Genomic DNA, 26,051 nt, shown 5'->3' on the forward strand with positions numbered 1-26,051 from the left:
CTTTTCCTGGTCTCCCACGGGGTGCAGGGCCCAAGCACCTGGGCCATCCTCCACTGCACTCCCTGGCCACAGCAGAGAGCTGGCCTGGAAGAGGGGCAACCGGGACAGAATCCGGCGCCCCGACCGGGACTAGAACCTGGTGTGCCGGCGCCGCTAGGCGGAGGATTAGCCTAGTGAGCCGCGGCACCGGCCCAGCTGCTCCACTTTCAATCCAGCTCTCTGCTATGGCCTAGAAAAGCAGTAGAAGATGGCCCATTCACATATTATATAAATATAAATATATATATATATATATCCACAAATGTCAAATAAAAAAAAGCAATTCAAGAAACAAGAATGAGCAAGACAACATGATGCCCCAAAAGAACACAACACTTCAATACTAGAATGTGAAGATGAAGAGATTGAAGATCGTAGGACTACTTAGAAGTAATCAAGGGGACAGCACTGTGGCATAGCAGGTAAAGTCGCCACCTGCAGTGCCCACATCCCATATGAGCACCAGTTCAAGTCCTAGCTGCTTCACTTCCAATTCAGCTCTCTGCTATGGCCTGGGAAAGCAGTAGAAGATGGCCCAAGTCCTTGGGCCCCTGCATTCGTTTGGGAGACCAAGAAGAAGCTCCTGGGCTCTGGCCACTGTGGCCATCTGGGGAGTGAATCAGCAGATGGAAGACCTCTCTCTCTCTCTCTCTCTCTCTCTCTCTCTCTCTGCTTCTACCTGTTTGCAACTCTGATTTTCAAATAAATCAATCAATCTTAAAAAAAAAAAAAAAAAAAAAAAAAGGAGGAGAAGAAGAAGAAGAGGGCCGGGCCGGTGCAACAGCGTAGCGGTAAAGCCGCCACCTGCTTTGCTGGCATCTCATATGGGCGCTTGCTGGTTCAAGACCCTGCTGCTCTGGCCAGCACCACAGCTCACTAGGCTAATCCTCTGCCTGCGGTGCCAGCACTCCAGGTTCTAGTCCCCGCTGGAGCGCCGGTTCTGTCCCAGTTGCTCCTCTTCCAGTCCAGCACTCCACTGTGGCCTGGGAAGGCAGTGGAGGATGGCCCAAGTGCTTGGGCCCTGTACCCGCATGGGAGACAGGGAGGAGGCACCTGGCTCCTGGCTTCAGATCGGCGCAGCACGCCGGCCATAGCGGCCATTTGGGGGTTGAACCAATGGAAGGAAGACCTTTCTCTCTGTCTCTCTCTCTCACTAACACTGCCTGTCAAAAAAAAAAAGACCCGGCTGCTCCACTTCTGATCCAACTCTCTGCTATGGCCTGGGAAAGCAGTAGAAGATTGCCCAAGGCATTGGGCCCCTGCACCCGACATGGGAGACCCGGAAGGAGCTCCTGGCTTCAGATCAGTGCAGCTCCAGCCGTTGCGGCCAATTGGGGAGTGAACCAGCAGATGGAAGACTTCTCCCTCTCTCTGCCTCTCCTTCTCTCTGTGTAACTCTGACTTTCAAATAGATAAATAAATCTTTTTTTAAAAAAAAGTAATCAGAAACAAATCCATGAACTAAAGAAATCTTTACATTACATGAATGAAAAATTATCCCATGAAGTTGAGATTTTAATGAGAAATCAAAACAAAATATTGGAAATGAAGAATACAATAGAACAAATAAAAAATGTGGTGGAAAGCCTTAACAACAGACTTGTGAGGCAGAAGAGCAAAGACCCAAGGTAGAAGACTAATCTATGGAAATTTTACAGTCAGACCAAAAAAAAAAAAAAAAAAAAGATGAAATTAGAAGTTCCTGAAGGTGTGGAAAGACAGAATGGATTAGAAGGCCTTTTTAGTGAAATAATTACAGAAAACTTCCCTAATTTGTAGAAAGAAAGGGTCATTGAAGTACAGGAAGCATACAGAACTGCTAATAGACATAACCAGAAAAGATATTCACCACAACACATTCACATTGTAGTCAAAATCTCCACAGTAAAATATAAAGAAAATATTCTAAAATGTGCATGAGAGGAACACCAGGTTACTTTCAGAGGATCTCCAATTAGATTCACAGCTGACTTCTCCTTAGAAACCCCACAGGCCAGGAGATAATGGTGAGATATATTCCAAGTCTTAAGAGAAAAAAAAAAGTCAATCCAGAAGACTGTATCCTGCAAAGCTCTCACTAATGAATAAAGGTGAAATACAGACTTTCCATAACAAACAGAAATTCAAAGAATTTGTCACCACTCATCCAACATTACAAAAGATGCTTAAGGATGTGCTACACACAGAAACACAGAAACATGGTCATCACTACGAAAGAAGATGAAGGAAGAAAATCTCCCAGTGGAAGTACAAAGGAAATCTAAAGTAAACAATAGGAATATTTATGGAAAAATGGCAGGACCAAGTCATTACTTATCAAGTCACCTTGAATGTAAACGGTGTCAACTTCCCAGTTAAAGATGCAGACTGGCTGAATGGATTAAAAAAATCTATCTGCTGCCTACAAGAAACACATCTCACCAACAGAGATACACGCAGACTGAAAGTGAAAGGATGGAAAAAGATATTTCATGATAACAAAAACCAAAAAAGAGCTGGTATAGCCCTCTTGATATCAGACAAAATAGACTTTAACACAAAAACTGTTGGTTAATCCTCTGTCTGCAACACTGGTATCCCATATGGATGCTGGGTTCTAGTCCCAGTTGCTCCTCTTTCACTCCAGCTCTCTGCTGTGGCCTGGGAGGGCAGTGGAGGATGGCCCAGGTGCTTGGGCACCTGCACCCACATGGGAGACTAGGAAGAAGCACCTGGCTCCTAGCTTTGGATTGGCGTCATTCAGCCATGGCGGCCATTTGGGGAGTGAACCAATGGAAGGAAGATCTTTGTCTCTGTCTCTCTCTCTCACTGTCTAACTCTATCTGTAAAAAAAAAAAAAAAAAAAAAAGTTAATGGATCTCAAGGGAAACATAGGAGCTGGCGCTGTGGCATACTGGTTAAAGCCACTGCCTGCAGTGTCAGCATCCCATATGGGTACCAGTTCAAGTCCCAGCTGTTCCACTTCTGATCCAGTTCTCTGTTATGGCCTGGGAAAGTAATAGAACATGCCCCAAGTCCTTAGGACCCTGCACCCACGTGGAGACCCAGAAGAAGCTCCTGGCTTCAAATCAGCCCCGCTCCAGCTGTTGCAGCCATCTGGGGAATGAACTAGTGAATGGAAGACGTTCTCTCTCTCTCTCTCTCTCTGCCTCTGCCTTTCAAATAAATAAATAAAATAAAATAAAGGGAGACACAGACTCCCAATCAATAGTAATGGGGGGCCGGCGCCGCGGCTCACTAGGCTAATCCTCCGCCTAGCGGCGCCGGCACACCGGGTTCTAGTCCCGGTTGGGGCGCCGGATTCTGTCCCGGTTGCCCCTCTTCCAGGCCAGCCCTCTGCTGTGGCCAGGGAGTGCAGTGGAGGATGGCCCAGGTGCTTGGGCCCTGCACCCCATGGGAGACCAGGAAAAAGCACCTGGCTCCTGGCTCCTGCCATCGGATCAGCGCGGTGCGCCGGCCGCAGCGCGCCGACCGCGGCGGCCATTGGAGGGTGAACCAACGGCAAAGGAAGACCTTTCTCTCTGTCTCTCTCTCTCACTGTCCACTCTGCCTGTCAAAAAAAAAAAAAAAAAAAAGTAATGGGGGACTTCAATACCCCACTTTCAGCAATTGACAGATCAACCAGACAAAAAATCAGCAAGGAAACAACAGAGTTAATCGACATTATAGACCAGATGAACCTAACAAATATCTACAGAACTTTTCATCCTACAGTCCCAGAATATATATTCTTCTCACAGCGCATGGAAATTTCTCTAGGATAGACTATATGCTAGGCCATAAAGCAAGTCTCACCAAGTACAAAAACAATCGAACTCATACCATGCAGTTTCTTGGACCACAATGGAATGAAGCTGGAACTCAAACTCAGGAATCTCTAGAACATATGTAAACACATGGAGACTGAACATGCTCCTGAAAGAACAGTGGGTCATTGAATAAATCAAAAGAGAAATAAAAAAATTTTGGAAAAAATGAAGACAACAATACAACATATTAAAATTTATCAGGGCCAGTGCTGTGGCGCAGCAGATTAAAGACCTGGCATGAAGCGCTGGCATCCCATATGGGCGCCGATTCTAGTCTCAGCTGCTCCTCTTCTGATCCAGCTCTCTGCTATGGCCTAGGAAAGCAGTAGAAGATGGCCCAAATCCTTGGGCCCATGCACCCACGTGGGAGACCCCTGAGAAGCTCCTGGCTTCGGATTGGTGCAGCTCTGTCTGTTGAGGCCATCTAGGGAGTGAACCAGTGAGTGGAAGATGAATATCTCTCTATCTCTACCTCTCTCTGTAACTCTGTCTTTCAAATAAATAAAACAAATCTTTTAAAAAAATTTATGGGATACAGCAAAAGCAGTGTTAAGAGGAAAGTATATAGCAATTGGTACCTACATCAAGAAACTGGAAAGGCATAAAACAATTGAGCTAACAATGTGTCTCAAGGACCTAGAAAAACAACAGCAAACCAAACCCAAAACTAGTAGAAGAAATAATTAAAATGAGAGAATAAACAAAATTGAAGCCGAAAAAAAAATACAAAAGATCAGCGAAATGAATAGCTAATTTTTTGAAAAAATAAACAAAATTGACACACTATTAACCCAACCAACCAAAGAGGGTAAAGACCCAAATCAATAAAATTAGAGATGAAAAAGGTAATGCAACAGACACACCACAGAAATAAAAAGAATCATCAGAAATTACTACAAAGGGCTGTATACCAACAAACTGGGAAACCTATCAGAAATGGATAGATTCCTGGACACATACAACTCACCTAAATTGAGCCATGAGTACACACACACACTAAAAAACTAGACCCATAACCAAGACAGAAACTGAATCAGTAATAAACACCCTCCCAAGAAAGAAACGCCCAGGATTGGACGGCTTCACTGCTGAACTCTACCAGTCATTTAAAGAAGAACTCTAATTATTCTCAAGCTTTTCAAAACAATTGAAAGGGAGGGAATCCTCCCTAACTCCTTCTATGAAGCCAGCATCATCTTAATTCCCAAACCTGAAAAAGATGCAGCAGAGAAAGAGAACTACAGACCAATTTCCCTGATGAATATAGATGAAAACAAAATACTAGCCAATCGAATCCAACAACACATCATAAAGATCACCCACCTAGAACAAGTGGGATTTATTTCTAGTATCTAGGAGTGGTTCAACATTCACAAATCAATCAATGTGATACATCACATTAATAAAATGAAGAACAAAAACCATATGATTATCTCAACAGATGCAGAGAAAGCATTCGATAAAACACAACACCTTTCATGATGAAAACTTTAAGCAAATTGGGTATAGAGCCGGCGCCGCGGCTCACTAGGCTAATCCTCCGCCTTCCGGCGCCGGCACACCGAGTTCTAGTCCCGGTCGGGGCGCTGGATTCTGTCCCGGTTGCCCCTCTTCCAGGCCAGCTCTCTGCTGTGGCCAGGGAGTGCAGTGGAGGATGGTCCAAGTGCTTGGGCCCTGCACCTGGGAGACCAGGATAAGTACCTGGCTCCTGCCATCGGATCAGCACGGTGCGCTGGCTGCAGCACGCCGGCCACGGTGGCCATTGGAGGGTGAACCAACAGCAAAGGAAGACCTTTCTCTCTGTCTCTCTCTCTCACTGTCCACTCTGCCTTTCAAAAAAAAAAAAAAAAAAAAAAAGAATGGGTATAGAAAGAACATTCCTCAACACAATCAAAGCAATTTTTGATAAACCATGGCCAATGTCCTATTGAATGGGGAAAAGCTGAAGTATTCCCACTGAGATCTAGAACCAGAAGAGGATGTCCTCTCTCACCACTGCCATTCAATATAGTCCTGGAAGTTTTAGCCAGAGCCATTAGGCAAGAAAAAGAAATCGAAGGGATACAAATTGGGAAGGAGGAAGTCAAACTATTTCTATTTGCAGTTAACATGATTCTATATATACAGGAGCCAAAATACTCCAGTAAGAGACTACTGGAACTCATAAAAGAGTTTGGTAAAGTGGCAGGGTATAAAATCACTACACAAAAATCAATAGCCTTTGTATACACAGACAATGCCATGGCTTAGAAAGAACTTCTGAGATAAATTCCATTCACAATATCTACAAAAAATATTTTGGAACAAATTATTTAACCAAGGATGTCAAAGATTTCTATGATGAGAATTACAAAACATTAAAGACAGAAATAGACAATGTCTATAATCGACATTATAGACCAAATGGACCTAACGGATATCTACAGAACATACAAAAAATGGAAAAATCTTCCATGTTCATGGATTGGAAGAATCAATATCATCAAAATGTCCATACTACTGAAAGCAATTTATATATTCAATGTGATAACAATCAAAATACAAAAGACAGTACTCTTAGATATAGAAAAAATTATGCTGAAATTCATAGGGAAACACAGGAGACTCTGAATAGCAAAAGCAATTTTATGTAACAAAAACAACGCCAGACGCATCACAATACCAGATTTCAAGACATAGTACAGGGCAGTTATAATCAAATCAGCCTGGTGCTGGTACAAAAACAGATGGATAAAACAATGGAACAAAATAGAAATGCCAGAAATCAACCCACGCATCTACAACCAACTTATCTTTGACAAAGGAGCTAAAATCAATCCCTGGAACAAGGACAATCTCTTCAACAAATGGTGCTGGGAAAACTTGATCTCCACATGCAGAAGTATGAAGCAGACCTGTACCTTACACCTTACACAAAAATCCACTCTGACTGGATTAAAAACCTAAATCTGGGGCTGGTGCTGTGGCGCAGTGCGTTAACACCTGACCTGAAGTGCTGGCATCCTATATGGGCACCGGTTCTAGTCCTGGCTGCTCCACTTCTGATCCAGCTCTCTGCTGTGGCCTGGGAAAGCAATAGAAGATGGCCCAAGGCCTTGGGCCCCTGCATCCACGTAGGAGACACAGAAGAAGCTCCTGGCTCCTGGCTTCAGATTGGCACAGCGCCAGCCGTTGCGGCCATCTGGGGAGTGAACTAGCAGATGGAAGACTTCTCTCTCTCTCTCTCTATGCCCCTCCTCTCTAACTCTTTCAAATAAATAAATAAATCTTTTTTAAAAAAAGACCTAATCTACAACCTGATACCATCACATTATCAGAGAACATTGGAGAAACTCTTTAAGACATTAACAAAGGCAAAGACTTCTTGGAAAAGACCCAAGAGGCAAGGGAAATCAAAGCCAAAACTGACATATGGGGTCACATCAAAATGAGAAGCTTTGGCACTGTAAATGAAACACTCAGCAAAGTGAAGAGGCAACCAACAGAATGGGAGAAAATATTGGCAACTATGCAACTGATACAGGATTAATAACCAGAATAAACAAAAAGAGGAAATCCAGATGGCCAACAGACATATGAAAAAAAGTGTTCAGGATCACTAGCCATCAGGGAAATGCAAATCAAAACCACAATGAGGTTTCAACTGACCCCAGTTAGAATGGCTTCCACAAGAAATCAACAAACAACAAATGCTGGCAAAGATATGGGGAAAAAGGTACCCTAATCCACTGTTGCTAGGAATGTAAACTGGTAGAGCCACTGTGGAAGATAATATGGAGAGATCTCAGAAATCTGAATATAGACCTACCATATGACCCAGCCATCTCACTCCTGAGAATTTACCTAAAGGAAATAAAATCAGGATATGAAAAAGTTATCTGTACCCCCATGTTTACTACAGCTCAATTCACAATAGCTAAGATATGGAGTCAACACAAATGCCTGTCAACTGAAGACTGGATAAAGAAATTATGGGCCAGCACCGTGGCTCACTAGGCTAATCCTCCACCTGCGGCGCTGGCACACCGGGTTCTAGTACCAGTCGGGGCACTGGATTCTGTCCCAGCTGCCTCTCTTCCAGGCCAGCTCTCTGCTGTGGCCCAGGAGTGCAGTGGAGGCTGGCCCAAGTCCTTGGGCCTTGCACCCACATGGGAGACCAGGAGAACCACCTGGCTCCTGGCTTCGGATCAGTGCGGTGCGCCGGCCGCAGTGGCCATTGGAGGGTGAACCAACGGTAAAGGAAGACCTTTCTCTCTGTCTCTCTCTCTCTCTCACTGTCCACTCTGCCTGTCAAAAAGAAAAAAAGAAATTATGGGATTTGTACACCATGAAATACTACACAGCAGTTAAAAAAAAAAAAGAAAGAAAAGAAATCTTATCATTTGCAACAAAATGGATGAAACTGGAAAATATCATACTTAGTGAAATAAGCCAGTCCCAAAAGGACAAATACCACATGTTCTTCCTGGCCAGTGATAACTAATAGAGCACCTAAAAGGTAATCTATGGGCTGGCGCTGTGGTGAAGCGGGTAAAGCCCATATGGGCGCTGGTTTGAGTCCTGGCTGCTCCACTTCCAACCCAGCTCTCTGCTATGGCCTGGGAAAGCAATAGAAGATGCCCCAAGTCTTTGGGCCCCTACACCCATGTGGGAGACCTGGAGGAAGCTCCTGGTTTTGGATCAGCGCATCTCCAGACGTTGTGGCCAACTGGGGAGTGAACCATCAGATGGAAGACCTCTCTCTCTCTGGGCTCTACCTCTCTCTGTAACTCTGTCTTTCAAATAAATAAAATAAATCTTAAAAAAAAAAAAAGGTAATATATAGAAGTAAAATCTCCACGTTGAGATGCAATGACTCTGAACAGCCCTTGTTTCAACTGTTGAGGAAGGTTTTTTATTTTCATAGTATTTGTTGAACTCTTTACTTAATATAGAGTTAATCGTATTTGTATAAATTAATTGAAAACAGATCCTAGTAAAAAATAAGAATGGGAATAGGAGAGGGAGGAAGAAGAGGGGTAGGTTGGAGCATGGGTATGGTGGGAAGAATCAATACATTCATAAGTTGTCATTATGAAATGCATGAAGTTTATATTCCTTAAATAAAAGGTTTCCGGGGGAAAAAAAATCTTGGACAAAACCATAAGAGATTGAGTGAATCTTAAACTGTCCTTCCAAGACTACAAGGCCTTGAGTAATAATTCTCATTTCTGTGTCTGAGTCCTCATCTCCATGCACATGACCTACAGTAAGAACTTTGGGTTTGGCCTAGAGACAAAATGTTGGGAGGATGACTTAACAAAAGGACTGGACAGAAGTAAATGCATAAGGAGAGAAGTGGGCAGGAGCTGCATTCTTGGCAAGAGGTTGAAAAGGAAACAGGCATCAGAAAACTTCAGTGGTTTCTGCCTAGGTAAAAAGATAGTGCCAGGGGCCAGTGCTGTGGCCTAGCAGGTAAAGCTCCTGCCTGCAGTGCCGGCATCCCATATGGGCACCGATTCTAGTCCCGGCTGCTCCACTTCCGATCCAGCTCTCTGCTATGGCCTGGGAGAGCAGTAGGAGATGGCCCAAGTCCTTGGGCCCCTGCACCCATGTGGGAGACCCAGAGGAAACTCCTGGCTCCTGGCTCCTGGCTCCGGGCAGCTCTGGGCCTTATGGCAATTGGGGAGTGAACCAGTAGATGGAAGACCTCTCTCTCTCTCTGCGTAACTCCTACTTTCAAATGACAAATAAATCTTAAAAAAAAAAGAGAGAGAGAGAGTGATAGTGCCAGACCAAGATTTCAATCTGCCTTTTACTGATGCTAAATACTGGAAAATACGGGGCTGACAATAGGCCTTAAATGGTTGGACTTGTATTCTTTAGACAAAGCTTTTGGTTTTCTTTTCAAGTTGTATCTATGTATCTAACTATCTATCTATTCATTTATTAAAAGGCAGAGTTAGGCAGCAAGATCTTCCATCCACTGGTTCACTACCCCCAAAGGGCCAGAGCTGCACTGATCTGAAGCCAGGAGCCAGGAACTTCTTCCACGTCTCCCACATGGGTGCCGGCCCCAAGCACCTGGACCATCTTCTGCTTTAACAATCCATTAGCAGGGAGCTGGATCAGAAGTGCAGCAAACAGGATTGGACCTCCATATGATTTACCCACTACATCACAGCGAGAACAAAAGGAAAAAGCTGCAGGGAGCACAGATCTCCATCATCAACAGATACTTAAGAATTACTGGCCGGCGCCGTGGCCCAATAGGCTAATCCTCTGCCTGCGGCGCTGGCACACCGGGTTCTAGTCCCGGTCGGGGCACCGGATTCTGTCCCTGTTGCTCCTCTTCCAGGCCAGCTCTCTGCTGTGGCCCGGGAGTGCAGTGGAGGATGGCCCAAGCGCTTGGGCCCTGTACCCACCTGGGAGACCAGGAGGAGCACCTGGCTCCTGGCTTCGGATCAGTGCGATGTGCCGGCCACGGCGCGCCAGCCGCGGCGGCCATTGGAGGGTGAACCAACGGCAAAAGGAAGACCTTTCTCTCTGTCTCTCTCTCACTGTCCACTCTGCCTGTCACACACACACACACAAAAAGCCACCATTTCCTCCCCCGTCTGGGCGTTCTCAGTACATTCTCTAGTGGTGCAACGCCTCCAGATCACGCGCGTAGAACACCCAAAAGGAACAATCACTAACAAAAGCCAATAAACCTAACCAAGGCCGCCTGCAGTGCCAGCAGCATCCCATTTAGGCACCAGTTCTGTTAGGTAGGAGTCAGATATGAGCTTATGTATGTGTAACTGGCCATATGTCCAGCATATGCATCTGCATCTCAAAGTCATCCTGACAATGTTTCGGGGGCAGCCCGGTATTCGCATCCTGCCCTGCCCCCTTCTACCTAATAACCTGCCAGGTGGAGGTCCCCGCCCCTTCTGCCTGACAAATCTTCCACTATCTCCCAGATGCAGCCCAGTATCTGGATTTCAAACACCCTGCTCCAGATTCCGATTCTCCAGGGGGTCCTACTCACCCTTCCTCTGAACCCAGGATGGCGCCAGGTAGGCTCCCTCCTGTCTGATACCTTCAAGGGAAAACTCAGGAGCTTCTTAATATTTACATCCATAAAATCCTTCGTTTCGGGAGATGTGTGAAGACAAAGACTCATCTCCTTAACAACCCCAGCCTCAACCGGACTGCGCGCTGGGCGGCTCTCTGCCTCTCTGCAGCCGCCCGTTCTCGTGGATGACCCTTCCCTAATAAATTTTGCTAATTTTTACTTTCCACTACTCAGTTTCAGTGAAGACAAAAACCCTCCATTCTCTGGACGCTCCCTACACCCGCGTGAGGAACAAGGAAAAAGACCCGGACAATAGGGCCAACCTTCAAATAAGCGAACAAACCTTAAAAGAAAAGAACCTTTAAGTAAAAAGGCCTTAATCAAATAGAAAAAGTAAATAAAAGGTATCACTGTTCTGACTAGCCCCAAGCTTTCCTTAGATACCAGATTTAAAGACGGGAACCACTCAGACTGCGTCCTCCCCCTCTCGCTCCCCGGAGGGAGACGAGAACGATCATCAATGGCAAATGGCGGCCGCAGCGAGGCGGCACCAAGAGCCGGCTTCACGCTCAGGGGACGACGCTGCGCCTCCTCCTCGTGGTTTCCGGTGCTCTACACGTTCAGAGAAACTTCTCTAGTAGCGAACTATAGAAATGATCCCTGAAAGTATAGTCTTGACCCACACCCCGTCTCCTGCAGGGACGTACAACACTCACACATCTTTTGGTGACGGTGAGTTTGTCTTACGACAAATTATTTCCAAATTTATGTATTTGTTTTGCAGAAAAAAACCCTCCCATTTAAAGAGGTCAATAAAGCGTTTTGACTGCCTTTACTTTAGTATTCGAAGGCACATCAAGCCTTAATTAGCATACAGTCCGCTAATTAGCATACAGTCGCAAGCACCCAAGCCTTGTCAATCTCGCACCTCCAACCCCGCCCACTTCCGCCGCGCGTCGGGCGTCCACACACGTAATTCTGACGACCACAGAGCGCGCCGGCAAGATGCCGCTGCAGAAGCTCCCATGGCCCAGGGGAGGAGGTTGCGCGATAAACACGAAAATGTGGAAGTGGATGGTGAAAGGACAATACAAAGCCAAAGACAATATTTGCAGAACGAGCCCTACTTTTAAAATTGATGCTATGGGAGCCGCGTCGCGGCGTAGCGGGTTAAACCGCCGCCTGGGACGCCGGTTCCGGTCCTGACTGCTCCACTTCCGACTTCCGAGCCAGATCCCTACTAATGACCCAAAAAAGCAGCGGAAAATGGCCCAAGTGCTTGGATCCAAGCACCCACGTGGAAGGTCCTAGCTCCAGGATTCTGCCTGGCCCAGCTCCGGCCATTGTAGCCATTTGGGTAGTGAACCAAGGTATGGAATTCATTCTCTGTCTCTCCTTCTCTCTGTGCAACTGACTTTCAAATCTTAAAAAAAAAAAAAAAGATGCTGTGAACAAAATATCAGACATAATAATCCTGGATTTTGTTTCCAAATGAAGGAATTTTTATTTTAAATATGACTTGTCTGTGTTTAAACAAGCAAGACACTATTATTCCCTTGCTGTAAGCTTCAGTTCTCATCTTTTGGGTTATAGACAAAAGTCTCCAAACTTACAACTCCCTCTGTTGTCTGGCTCATCTCTGGATGCATCCCACTCCCCCTCATATTTCCCCTCATTCCAGCCACACGGGCCTTTTTTTCATTTTTATGTTTTTTTTTAAGTGGAAAAACAGGTCTTCCATCTGCTGTTTCACTCCCCAAATGCCCACAACAGCCAGGGCAAGGCTATACACCCACCATTAGCCAGGAAATTAAGTCTCCCACGTAACCCCTGCAAGTATTTGAGCAATCACTTCTGCCTCCCATTAGCAAGAAGCTGGCTAGGAAGCGGTGCTCTGGATGGAACATACTCCGACATGGGATACAGGTGTCCTAAGCAGCAACTTAACTGCTGCGCTTCCTTCTCCACAGGACCTTCACACAAACTGTTGTCTCTAACAGGGATTCTCCCTCCAACCTCTTACCCCAACTTTAACTTCAGACCTTTGTTGAAGTGGCACTGTCTTGGGAACCCTTCCCCCACTCCTTAAGCAAACATTTGTGTGTGGTTATTGAATTAATGCCTGCCACCTGCAGGAAACTTCATTAAGTTCGAAAGGGCAGAGACTATGAATGGTTTTGTGTACCCACAATATGCCAAGCACCTAGAACGGAGAGCATGAATACAAGTAAAGGTGTCCAGTGCACAGAAGTGGACCAGGTAGGGATCATTCACATTACCATTGGTCACTTTCAAGCCATGGGGGGGGGGGGGGGCGGATAAGTCACCAAAGATACTTCCCAAACAGTGGAAGGTAAAAGATGGAGCCCTGAGGCCCATAACTGTCTTAAGTGGCAAGCTGAGGACAAAAGTTTAAAAGAGGTAAAGGAAAATCTACAAGAAATGGATTGCAGTAACAAGAGAGGCAAGAGTTTTTAAAAAGAGGATCAAAACCACAGTTGGTTACTAAGAAGGAACAGTGTTCCTGGTGAGTTAACATTTGTTACTGATCAGGAATTGTGATCTTCCAGGTTATTTGTGGCTTGTCTCTGCCCTCTACGAGACTGTCTCCCCTACCCTAAAAGATAGAAACTGCCAGATACATATCTCCTTGTCGAGCTGGTACACACTTACACAAGCAGGCCTGTGAGCAGAGAAGAGGAGTGATTCTACTCTCAGGAAGACAAGCATGGACCTCTCCTGTAGATGCATGTAATGGAAGTGAAGCACTTAACTATTTATCCTTGGGGTTGCCATTGCGGTGCAGCAGGTTAAGCCACTGCTTGCCACACCAGCATCCCCTAGGGTCAGTTTGGGTTCCAGCTTCTCTGCTTCCAATCCAGCTCTATGCTGATGTGCCTGGGAAGGCAGCAGAAGATGGCCCAAATACTCGGGGCCCCTGCCACTGCAATCATTTGGGGAGTCAATCAACAGATAGAAGGTCTCTGTGTGTCCTCCTTGCTCTCTGTCACTCTGCCATTAAAATAAATACATAAATACAATTTTAAAAAATAAAATAGGGTCAGTGTCGTGGTGCAGTGGGTTAAGCCACTGCCTGCAATGCTGGCATCCCAAATGGATGCCAGTTTGAGTCTTGGCTACTCCACTTCCAATCCAGCTCCCTGCTAAAGCACTTGGGAAAGCAGCAGAAGACAGCCTAAATGCTTGGGTCCCTCTACCCACATGGGAGACAGGATGAAGCTCCTGGCTCCTGGCTTCAGCTTGACCCAGCTGCAGCTGTTGTGGCTATTTAGGGAGGAACCAGTGGATGGAAGACATCTATCTATCAATGCCTCCCTCTCCTTGCTCTCTGTAACTCTGCCTTTCAAATAAATATTTTTCAAGTAGTAAAAAAATAAACTACCATTTACTTTAATTAGCTTTTTGAAGATATTTGTATAATAATCCTTTGAATATAAACATATAGTATCTTCCTTCAGAGCCAAGTGAACACATATTTATTGTACAGTATAATATTCATATAGTCTGCTGAGGTAGGCATTTGGCTCAGCAGTTAAAATGTTGCTTAGGATGGCCACATCCCATATCAAAGTTCCTGGCTTTAAGTTTTGCCTCTACTTCTGATTCAGCTTCCTGCTAATGTGCACCCTGAAAAGCAGCAACTATTGGATCCCTATCACCCACATGGGAGACCTGGAGTGAACTCCTGGCTTCTGGCTTCCTGGTTCTTGGCCCAGTGCTGGCTGTTGCAGGCATTTGGGAAGTAAAACAGTAGATGGAAGATCTCTCTGTCTTTTTCTCTCTTTCTGTCAATCTGCCTTTCAAATAAATAAATCAATCTGAAAAGAGGGCGGGGGACTTCTTTGGGAATCAGGAAGCAGAGAGGCAGTGAACAGCAATTCTTGAAGTAATACAGAGGTAGCTGAAGAAAAACAGGTTGAAAGCCACAGTCCTTATGAACATGCCATTTGGAGGGCCCTGGATATAAAGCAATACTCATTAATTTATTCATTCAAATATATTATTGTAGGCCAGCATTTTACTCATGTTCTAGTTGATATAAAGGCAACTAAAAACAGTCCCCAAGAAGTGACAAAACAAGGCTGATCAAAATGGTCAAGATTTGGATTCAAATGTTGAAGTTAATAATCACCTTTCTCACCCAGTCACCAAGCCTCTGGGAGGTAAGATCTGATATTAACAATAATGTTAGGTGCCAACATGGCATAGCAGGTTAAGCTGCCGTCTACGACACCGGTATCCCATATGGGCACCAGTTCGAGTCCTGGCTGCTCCACTGTCAATTGAGCTCCCTGCTAATGTACCTGGGAAAGCAGCAGAAGATGGTCCAAGTGCTTGGGTCCCTGCATCCACATGGGAGACCTGAAAGAAGCTCCTTGCTCCTGGCTTCAGCCTAGCCTGGCCATCTGGGGAGTGAACCAGCAGATGGAACCTCTCTCTTATCTCTCTTTCTGCAACTCTGCCTTTCAATAAATAAATGAACTTTAAAAAAATAAGAATGTTAATAATGCCAGGCCCCATTCTGTTAACTCTGTCTTCCCAAAAACTCCTCAGTAGAAAGGCACTATTGTTATCACTGGTTTTTGAATGAAGGAAGTGTGGACAGTTAAGCAATTTGATAGGGTTCACAGAGCAGTCCACGCACTACACCACAATGTCTCTGTGATACTCGGAAGTGTATATACTCCGTCTTGGTCCCTGTTTCCTGATTTACAGCTCTGAATGCCCTCGGAATCGCTGCAGTGATGTTTTTTATAAAAATCATGGATTGAGGCACCTAGATAGTTCCAGGATGGCCACTGGAAAGATCAAGGTATGACTGGAGCGCTGAAGTCTTTGGTCTTACCACCACAATCTGCAGAGGGAAGGAAGGGCTGGGAGGAAAGTGGGGCTGAAGGTTGAGTTGATTTAGAGTGGTCAGTGATCTAATCAATCATGCCTAATTAGGAAGTCCCCCCCCCCCAATATACACACCAAAAACAAACACAAGTGCTTGCTTTGGAACCATACAGAGATTAGCATGACTCATGTGCAAACATGACACACAATTCGTGAAACGATCCACATTTTTATGTATCTGCAAGCAGCCTGGCAGAGGACTTGGAGAAAACTGGACCACACACTCAGTCCATTGGTCCACAGAAGAATTCTTGGAATAAGCAACTTGCTAATTGGAAAGGTTATTTGTGGGGCCAGCACTGTGGCGTAGCAAGTAAAGCTGCAGCCCGCAGTGCCAGCGTCCCATATAGGTGCCAGTTCGAGACCCGGTTGCTTCACTTCCAATCCAGCTCTCTGCTATGGCCTGGGAAAGCAGTAGAAGATGGCCAAAGTGCTTGGGCCCCTGCACCTAGCATGAGACCTGGAAGAAGCTCCTGGCTCCTGGCTTCAGATCAGCTCAGCTCTGGCTGTTGCGGCCAACTGGGGAGTGAACCAGGGAATGGAAGACCTCGCTCTATCTCAGCCTCTCCTTCTCTCTCTGTATAACTCTTTCAAATAAATAAATTTTAAAAATAATAATAATAATGGATAAATAAATATAAAAGTATTTCCCTGAGTCTGTGAGACACTCAACCGTAGGACAGGGTTGTGGAAACTCAACTTCTAGCCAGTTGTGAGAAGCATAAGCAACAACCTACCACTTGTGACATCTGAAGGCAGTCAGTTTTATGGGATCTAGACCCCAACCAGTGGGATCTTGCTGCCTCCTCCAGATACAGACCATTAGGCGTGCACTGAATTGGCAAATACCCAGCTGGCAAATCCAGGAGATTGTGTTGTGGCAGGAAAACAATCCCCAAATATCTGGTGTCAGAAGTCGTGTGCTGAGGGTTAGGCTTCCTCTTAGAACACCCGCATCTCATATCAGAGTGCTTCAAATTAAGCTTCCTGCTACTGTGCCTAGGGAGGAACCGGATGATGGTCCAACTACTTAGGTCCCTGCTATCCAAGTGGAAAACCTGGATGGAGTTCCAGGTTCCAGGTTTTAGCCTGCCTCAGCTCCTACATCACTCTGCCTTTCAAAAGGGTGGGGGCTGTGTGTAGGAGACACACTTTGGTTTTGCAGTCATTCTCCTGTTCTAATTCCTCAGCCTCACTGCCCGGAACTGGAGAAAGCTGTCATTATCACTCCTAATCATGCATCTGAATACAGACATGAAACAAAGAATTAATTAAATAAAAATATTGAAGAGAGCAGACCCAGACCCATGTGGACACCAGTAGGAGTCCCAGCTGTTTCACTTCTAACCCAGCTCCCAGCCAATTAGCACCACATGACCAACACAAACATTTAGACTGTACCGACAGGATAATGCTGGGGACTGGACTCAGAATCCTTACTACTTGGGGCTGGAGCTGTGGCACAGTGGGTAAAGCCGCCGTCTGCAGTGCCAGCATCCCTATGGGCGCCAGTTCGAGTCCCAGATGCTCCACTTCCGATCCAGCTCTCTGCTAGGGCCTGGGAAAGCAATAGAAGACAGCCCAAGTCTTTGGGCCTCTGCACCCACATGGGAGACCCGGAGGAAGCTCCTGGCTCCTGGCTTCAGATCAGCACAGCTCAGGCCGTTGTGGCCAACTGGGGAGTGAACCAGCAGATGGAAGACCTCTCTCTCTCTCTGCCTCTCCTTCTCTGTGTAACTCCGAATTTCAAATAAGTAAATAAATTTTAAAAAAAAAATCCTTACTATTCTTCCGAGGGAAACCTGTGCCCTCCCCTCCTTGCTCCCCATAGGCAGACAAACAAGAGCAAACGTGAGCAGACTTCACGCTTATGGAGAGATGCTGTGCCTCCTCATGGCCTATCAGTGCTCTACATGTTCAGGGAAACCTCTCCAGTAGCAAACTACAGAAGTGATTCCTGAAAGTATAGCCTTAGGCTGGACCTTGTCACCTCTGTTTGGTCCACTCCCCCAAAGCATGTCTTCAGGGAAAATAAATAGGTCAACAGGCTTTGCAGTACCATTTTTTTTAATACTATCATTTAACAATGCATTTTAACTTTTTAAATGAAAATGGGTTTTTTAAACAGCCATGCTAAGTAACATAATGCTGGGTAACAGCCAATCACAGCCCTCATCTTTTTTTTTTTTTTAAAGATTTATTTATTTGAAAGGCAGAGTCACAGAGAGGCAGAGACAGAGAAAGAGGTCTCCCATCTGCTGTTTCACTCCCTAAATGGTCACAATGGCTGGAGCTGCGCTGACCTGGAGCCAGGAGCCTCTTTCCGGGTCTTCCAGGGGCCTAAGGACCTGGGTCATTTTCTACTGCTTTCCCAGGCTACAGCACAGAGTTGGATCGGAAGTGGAGCAGCCAGAACTTGAACTGGTGCCCACAGGGAACGCCAGTATTGCTGGCAGCAGCTTTACTCATTATTCCACAATGCTGGTCCCAACATCACTTTTCGGTAGCATTAAATTGTTTTTTCAATATGGTAAATATTCTGGGAGCATTGATGATTTTGATAAAGTTGACAGTACACATGAAAATCAGTCTTAAGGGGTCACATTTGACCATGTAACTTTTGATCCTTGTAGTAAAATGATTTATGCAATTAAAAAGTAAAGGGCCGGTGCTGTGGCACAGCGGGTTAAAGCCCTGACCTGAAGTGCTGGCATCCCATGTGGGCGCCGGTTCTAATCCCGGTTGCTGCTCTTCCGATCCAGCTCTCTTTTATGGCCTGGGAAAGCAGCAGAGGATGGTCCAAGTTCTTGGGCCCCTGCACCCACATGGGAGGCCCGGAAGAAGCTCTTGGCTCCTGGCTACAGATTGGAGCAGCTCCAGCCATTGCGGCCACTTGGGGAGTGAACCAGCGGATGGAAGACCTCTCTCTGTCTCTGCCTCTCTCTGTAACTCTGTCTTTCAAATAAATAAAATAAATCATTAAAAAAAAATAAGTATATAAATAAATCTCAGGGGTGGGCATTGTGGTGCAGAGTTAAGCCACCACTTGAGAGGCAAACATCCCATACTAGAATGCTGGTTTGAGTCCTGGTTGCTCCTCTTCTGATCCAGTTCCCTGCTGATGTACTCACAAAAGCAGCATATGGTGGCCCAAGTACTTGGGTCCCTGCCACCCATGTGGGAAACCTGGACAGAGTATTGGATTCCTAGTTCTGGCCTGGATCAGCCCTGGCTGTTGCAGGCATTTGGAAATTGAACCAGTAGATGGAAGACTGCTGTCACTCCTTCAAATAAATAAAATCTTTAAAAAGTTTCATGGATTTGACATTATTTCTGCACTGAACAAATACTTGAGTGCCAACTATAGCAATATTACCTACTATTTATTAATGGCCTGTCACATACCAGCATCATTTTAAGTGTGTTACAGATGAAGTAAATACAATGATGAATCATCGCAGTTTTACAGATGAGGAAACTGAGGTGCTGAAAGATTACATAACTTGCCTAAAGTCATATAGATGGTAGGTCAGGCACCAGAAATTAAGATCTTGACCGTGATCTAGCTTTTCTATTTGCTTCTCTTTCTAGGTAAGGAGTACACAGAGGCAGAGGGCACAGATACATAAAGGTCGTTACACACAGAGCTCACCTTCCAGTAAGAGAGAAAGACAATAGCAAATATACAAGAGAATGCAAGCTAGTGAGGCACACAGAAAATTCCAACAGCAGTGACACAGAGAGGGACTCAGTAGCTACTTCAGGTCTGAGTGCTTATGGAAGCTCTCTTTGAAGATTACATTTAAGCCAAGACTTTAGTGGTTAAAAAAATAGGTAGCTGCCTGATAATCAGAGAAAAACATATCTTAAGCAGAGAAAGCAATTAATGCAAAGGCCAGATGCAGGAAACAAGGTGGTGTGTCCCAGCAACACTAAGACAGTGATAGAGAGCATATGGTTTGAGGAGTTGAGGGGAAGGGCAGGGATGTACCAGACACAGGTGGGTTTTGGAGGCCAAGACAAGGCCAGGATAGGGGTGTCTGGATTTTAAGTTTGAAGGGGAGCCGCTGAGAGGTTTGAAGTAGTGGAGCCCAGTTCTGAGGCTGCTGCAAGGCATATGTGAGACAGACCACAGCAGCCTGTGTTAGGGCATAGCAAACAAAACAAAAACTTAGACTAGGCCACAGGTTTAGTTAACTCATCACCTTTGGCTGACTAAAGCTCTGGACAAGGGTCAGCATTTTGGAACAGAAGGTAAAGCTGCTGCCTGTGATGCAGGCTTCCTGTAGCAGTGCTGGTTGGACTCCTGGATGCTCCACTTCCTATCCGATTCCCTGTGAATGTGCCTGTGAAAACAGCAGAAGATGGCCCAAGTGCTTGGGCCCTGCCACCCACCTGTGCAATGTGGAGTTCCAGACTCCTGGCTTCAGCCTGGCCCAGCTCTGGCCATTTATGGCTGTCTGGGGAGTAAACCAGTGGATGAAGATCTCTCTCCCTCTCTCTAACTTAGCCTTTCAAATAAATAAATAAATAAATCTTTTTTTTAAGATTTATTTATTTATTTGAAAGAGAAAGAGATCTTCCATCCACTAGTTTACTCCCCAGATGGCAGCAATAGCCACGGCTGGGCCAGGCTGAGGCCAGGAACAGGGAGCTGGATTGGAAGTGGAGCACCTAGGACATGAACCAGCACCTATATGGGATGCTGGCCATTGCAGGCAGCAGATTAACCTACTATGCCATAATGCCGGCCCCAAATAAATAAATAAATATCTGCTTTCAAATAAATAAATAAAAGCTTTAAAAATAATTTAATTGTGGCCAGCGCCGCGGCTCACTAGGCTAATCCTCCGCCTAGTGGCGCCGGCACACCAGGTTCTAGTCCCGGTTGGGGCGCCGGATTCTGTCCCAGTTGCCCCTCTTCCAGGCCAGCTCTCTGCTGTGGCCAGGGAGTGCAGTGGAGGATGGCCCAAGTGCTTGGGCCCTGCACCCCATGGGAGACCAGGAAAAGCACCTGGCTCCTGGCTCCTGCCATCGGATCAGCGCAGTGCGCCGGCCGCAGCGCGCCGGCCGCGGCGGCCATTGGAGGGTGAACCAACGGCAAAAGGAAGACCTTTCTCTCTGTCTCTCTCTCTCACTGTCCACTCTGCCTGTCAAAAAAAAAAAAAAATTTAATTGTATTAAAACAAAAAAGCTCTGGACACTGCTCTTTCTACTAATGCAAACCCTCTCTTTGCCTGACAAATAAAAATAAAATATATTTAAAATGTCGGACAGAACCATTAAGAGGCTGAGAGAATCTTAAAGGTTCTTCAAAAGCTACACAGCCTTGAGTACTAATTCTTTTCCATTCTCTTTATTGTGAGTCCTCATCCCCAGGCACATAACCTACAGTAAGGACTCAGGGTTTGGCCTAGAGACAAAGTTGTGGGAATGACTTAAAAAACGGACTGGACAGAAGTAAACCCCTACGGAGAGAAGTGGGCAGGAGCTGCAGTGCTGCAGAGGTTGAAGAGGAAACAAAGGAATCTGAGTGGTGCCCTAAGGAGCAATGAGACATTGCTGTAACCTGGGCCGGATTTGGGATCTGGATGCTGATTGGGTTTGCTATCTATTTCGGCTATGGAATCTGACACAGCCTCGAAGAGGTTAAGAGTGATAAACCCTCACTTAAGTCTAGGGCTAATATTCTAGACCTTGATCTTAGCAGTTCCTGTACCCATTAGATTTGACATCATCACACCTGAATGCTGTCTAGTCCCCCTCCCTTGTGATGTTGGTGGGGAATACTAATTGAGCTCTGTATTTATCTTGGAATAAAGGATGTGTCTTTGCTCAAAAAAAAAAAAAAAAAAAAACAGAGATTTACATTGTCTAAGTCCTGCTCAAAATACTAAGGAGTAAAATCACAGCATAATGATTCCCAGAAAGGAACGCTGACCATATAAGGAAATTAAAAAAAAAAAAAACAACCTCAGCTGCAAGGAGTGGACTTGTGCCTTCTTGCACTAATTCCCCAAACACATTAGCAAACAACCCTGTGAAAAGTGGAGTCGTTTAAGTTCTTACATAGCACCACTAAACCTAAAATAGTGGTACTAGTATATAAATGGAAAACAAGCACCAAACTTTCCTTAGATACCAGATTTAAAGACGGGAACCACTCAGACTGCGTCCTCCCCCTCTCGCTCCCCGGAGGGAGACGAAAACGATCATCAATGGCAAATGGCGGCCGCAGCGAGGCGGCACCAAGAGCCGGCTTCACGCTCAGGGGACGACGCTGCGCCTCCTCCTCGTGGTTTCCGGTGCTCTACACGTTCAGAGAAACTTCTCTAGTAGCGAACTATAGAAATGATCCCTGAAAGTATAGTCTTGACCCACACCCCTCCGCCTCCGCCGGGCCCGCGCACGCCACGCACTTGTAAGCGATGGCGAGACAGTGTCCGCGCTGATCTCCCTTTACAAAGTCTCCACAGACGCACTCCTGAAGGGCTGCTTCAGAGACAGCTTCCAAACCGCATTCCCAACACTTCCGACGCTACATTAAAAATGGGAAAAAGAACTAAACCTGCAGGAGCCCGATTAGCATCTGACAGGCGCGACAGCCAATCAGGAGCGACTGTCTCTGCCGCTAACGACAGTTCAAGGTGGAGGGTGTGGCCCCGAGCGTCAAATTAATCTGAAACCCGACCGCGACCTCGGTGGGTGGCTTTTCTTCTTTACAGTGAAGATTCTGAGCTTTGAAGCTAATAGGCGGGGTATTGTAAAAATGCTTCGCTGGGATGTGCTTTTAACAGTGATTTTGTACATTCTTGTACTGTTTCAGTTTTCAGCCTTATAGTTTTCAATTTTTCTATCTAGAGAGAGATCACAGTTCATTTTTAGCTGGTTTTTAAATGAAGACTTATTATTTTTTTGAAAGGCAGAGTTACAGAGAGAGGAGAGAGAAAGAGACTGAGAAAGCAATCTTCCATCCACTAGTTCGCTCCCCAAATGCTCACAAAGACTGGAGCTGGGCCAGGCCTAAGCCAGGAGCCCAGAACCCCATCTGGGTCTCCCACAAGGGTGCAGGAGGCCAAACACTTCGGCCATCCTTCCCTGCTTTTCCTGGACCTCAACAGCGAGCTGGATTGGAAGTAGAGTAGCCTGAACTTCAGCTGATGGTCATATGGGATGCTGGCCTCACACAGGGTGGTCAAACCTGCTGCCCTGCAACACCAGCCCCTTTAGTTGTTTCCTTTAGCCTTAGTATTTAAAAGAAAAAATATATATAAATAAGTGCCATATTGTTCTTAATAATAATATAACATATCTCAGTGATTCTGAAAGGTTTCACACTTTCTCTTATACCACCCCTTACCCCCAAAACTAGGTTAAATGAGATTTCTCTTGTTTATTAAGAGGAATGGAGACTGTGGTGCAGCTGGTTAAGCTGCTGTTTGGGAGGTCCACATCCATGTTAGAATGCCTGGTTCGGGCCAGTGCTGTGGCTCACTTGGTTAAACCTCTGCCTGCGGCACCGGCATCCAATATGGATGCTGGTTCTAGTCCCGGTTCTATCCCCTATGCCACAGCACCAGCCCTGAAGTAAGTCTTCTAAAAATAAATAAATAACAACCCTTGGCACACCCAAATGTCATATATGAGTGCAAGGGTTTGAGTACCAGCTCCTTCCTGCTAATGTATACCCTGGGAGGCAGCAGGTGACAACTCAAGTACCTGGTTCTCTGCCACTCATATGGGAGAGATCCATATTGAGTTCAAGGCTCCTAGCTTCAAATGGCCCAGCCCCATCAGTTTCAGGCATTTGGGGAGAGAACAAGCAGACGGAAGCTCTTAGTCTCTCAAATCTATGAAGAAAGAATATGTCTTTCCTGTGGCATAAAGATCAGGAAGGTTTACAGTCCATTCTACAAGACTCAGGTTCCCTAAGCTTGAGTTTGTTAAGCTCTTGGCCCATCAGGCAACCCAGAGTAGGCAGGCATTACTTGGCCTTTCACATCACTCTGTAGGAACTGGGATTCAGGTGTAAAAATGACAATACTTTATTGTTATTGCAGGAGTGATAACGTGTCCTTTCTCTCTAACCCAGGGGTCTATTATCTTCTTCCAGCACCCACAAAACTGTATCAGATCACTTGTTGGCTTGCTAAGAGGGTAAAGCCTCAGTTCTTGATGTTACCAACTTAACTCTACTCCACTGAATACTTCAGCGGCATCTCCCTACTGTCAGGATCAAGGTCAAACCTGTGACCATCTCTTAACAAAGTCCTGCCTGCAGGTCTTGGCTTCCCCTCTGCCTCTCCCACCATCCATTTCAGCTCACATCTGTTCTCTGCTCTCCCATTAAAAAAAAAAAAAAAAAAAAAGAAAGAAATGTTCTTCCTTATCCTCTTTCCATTGTTAACTATTTTTATTTCTTTAGATCTTGGAACCTCTGATCCTCACACATGTAGACCTCTCCTTTGCAGCACCTATCACGGCTGTGGTTTTATTTTCCTTTGGGTGATTACCTGATCTTCGTTCCTGCCTCTCCAGACAGGGAGAAGGACTCCTACTGAGTTGCTACTTAGTCTCCAGCCTTGGCCATAGCACAGAAAGGGTCTTAGTAGATGAAAACAAACCTACATGTGAGAGCTCCTGAGGAAAATGACTGTAGCACTAGAGTCACAAGCTCTGTTATGTTTCAAAAAAGAAAGAGAAACAGATCCCTTTAAGACCAACAAAGAAGAAACTTTAGCTTAGAGTAATTTTAAGAAAAAGAGCCCAAACACTGAAACTCTGGGCTGAAGACAAGCTCTGAAATGTACGAGGACACTAACCTGCTTTTAGAGAACCTGTCTGTTAGGTTAGAAAAAAAAAGATATTAAAAAACAAACAAACAAAAAACCCTCCACTTAGGGGTGGGCATTAGGCACGTGGTTAATGCTCTTGGGGATGCCCACATCCCATACTGGAGTTCCTGGATTCGAGATGCAGCTCCACGTCTGATTCCAGCTTCCCAACTGGGAGGCAGCAGACAATGGCCCAAGTGCTTGAGTCCCTGCCACCCATGTGAGAGACCAGGACTGAGTTCCTGGCTCCTGGGTTTAGCCTGGCCCAGCCCTAGCTGTTGAGGACATGTGAGGAGTGAACCAGCAGATGGAAGATATCTCTGTTTCTCTCTCTGTCTCTGTACTGCTCTATCAGCCTTTCAAATAATTGATAAATGATAACTAAATAAAAGCTCTAACAAGAACTGAACTGAATTTTTTTTTTTATAAGATGCCATTTAGGATTTCCCACATCCCGTATCAGAGGGCCTAGGTTTGAGTCCTGGATCCACCCCTGATTCCAGCTTTCTGCTAAAGGACACCCTGTCAGCAGCAGGTGGTGGCTCAAGTACTTAGGTTCCTGCCATCCACACGGGAGACCCAGATGAAGTTCCTGGATCCTGGCTCTTGTGGGCATTTTGGTAGTGGACCAGATGGTAGGAGGTCTCTTTCTGTCTCTCTCTCCCAGCTTTTCACATAAATGAAATATAAAACTAAAAATTTGAAAAAAAAATTCCTGATAAGGCCTTTTTTTTTTTCCAGGCAGAGTTAGACAGTGAGAGAGAGAGACAGAGATAAAGGTCTTCTTTCCATTGGTTCACCCCCAAAATGACCGCTACAGCGGATCCGAAGCCAGGAGCCAGGTGTCTCCTCCTGGTCTCCCATGCGGGTGCAGGGCCCAAGCACTTGGGCCATCCTCCACTGCCTTCCCGGGCCACAGAAGAGTTCTGGACTGGAAGAGGAGCAACCGGGACAGAATCCGGCGCCCCAACTGGGACTAGAACCTGGAGTGCCAGCACCACAGGCAGAGGATTAGCCTAGTGAGCTGTGGCACAGGCCCTGATAAGACCTTTGTGAGGAAAAGAAAACCACATGTGTTTTGCTTACTGGGGAGATGTGACAATCTTAGAAAAATCGGCAAACACGTTTTGAAAGCCAGCCCAAGACTATACTTTCAGGGATCATTTCTATAGTTTGCAAACACGTTTTGCAAGCCAGCCCCTTCAAATGAAGACTAATAGCTGGAGAATTACATTAGGTGTTATTCTTTAACTTTTTATTTATTTAAGAGACAGAGACAAAGAAATAGTACACTTCCATCCTCTGGTTCACTCCCTAAATGCCTGCAATAGCCAGGGTCAAATCTAGAAGCTGGAAACTCAATTCATGTCTCTCAAGTGAGTGGCAGGGACCCAACCACTTGAGTCATCA

The 26,051-nt window shown here is 45.7% G+C and overlaps 1 protein-coding gene, 2 non-coding genes and 1 pseudogene across 30 annotated transcripts in view; all 4 read right to left on the bottom strand.

Annotated features, from left to right (window-relative positions):
• TEX14 (testis expressed 14, intercellular bridge forming factor) overlaps positions 1 to 26,051 on the bottom strand; it is a 154,599-nt gene that overhangs the window by 93,759 nt on the left and 34,789 nt on the right. The window lies entirely within an intron of this gene.
• LOC127484577 (small nucleolar RNA U3) lies at positions 11,349 to 11,563 on the bottom strand. The gene has a single exon (XR_007911631.1). It is a non-coding gene; the product is annotated as a small nucleolar RNA U3 (small nucleolar RNA).
• LOC127484579 (small nucleolar RNA U3) lies at positions 17,614 to 17,780 on the bottom strand (annotated as a pseudogene).
• Positions 21,967 to 22,181, bottom strand: LOC127484576 (small nucleolar RNA U3). The gene has a single exon (XR_007911630.2). It is a non-coding gene; the product is annotated as a small nucleolar RNA U3 (small nucleolar RNA).

Source organism: Oryctolagus cuniculus, chromosome 17 (assembly GCF_964237555.1).
Source record: "Oryctolagus cuniculus chromosome 17, mOryCun1.1, whole genome shotgun sequence".
NCBI lineage: Eukaryota > Metazoa > Chordata > Mammalia > Lagomorpha > Leporidae > Oryctolagus > Oryctolagus cuniculus.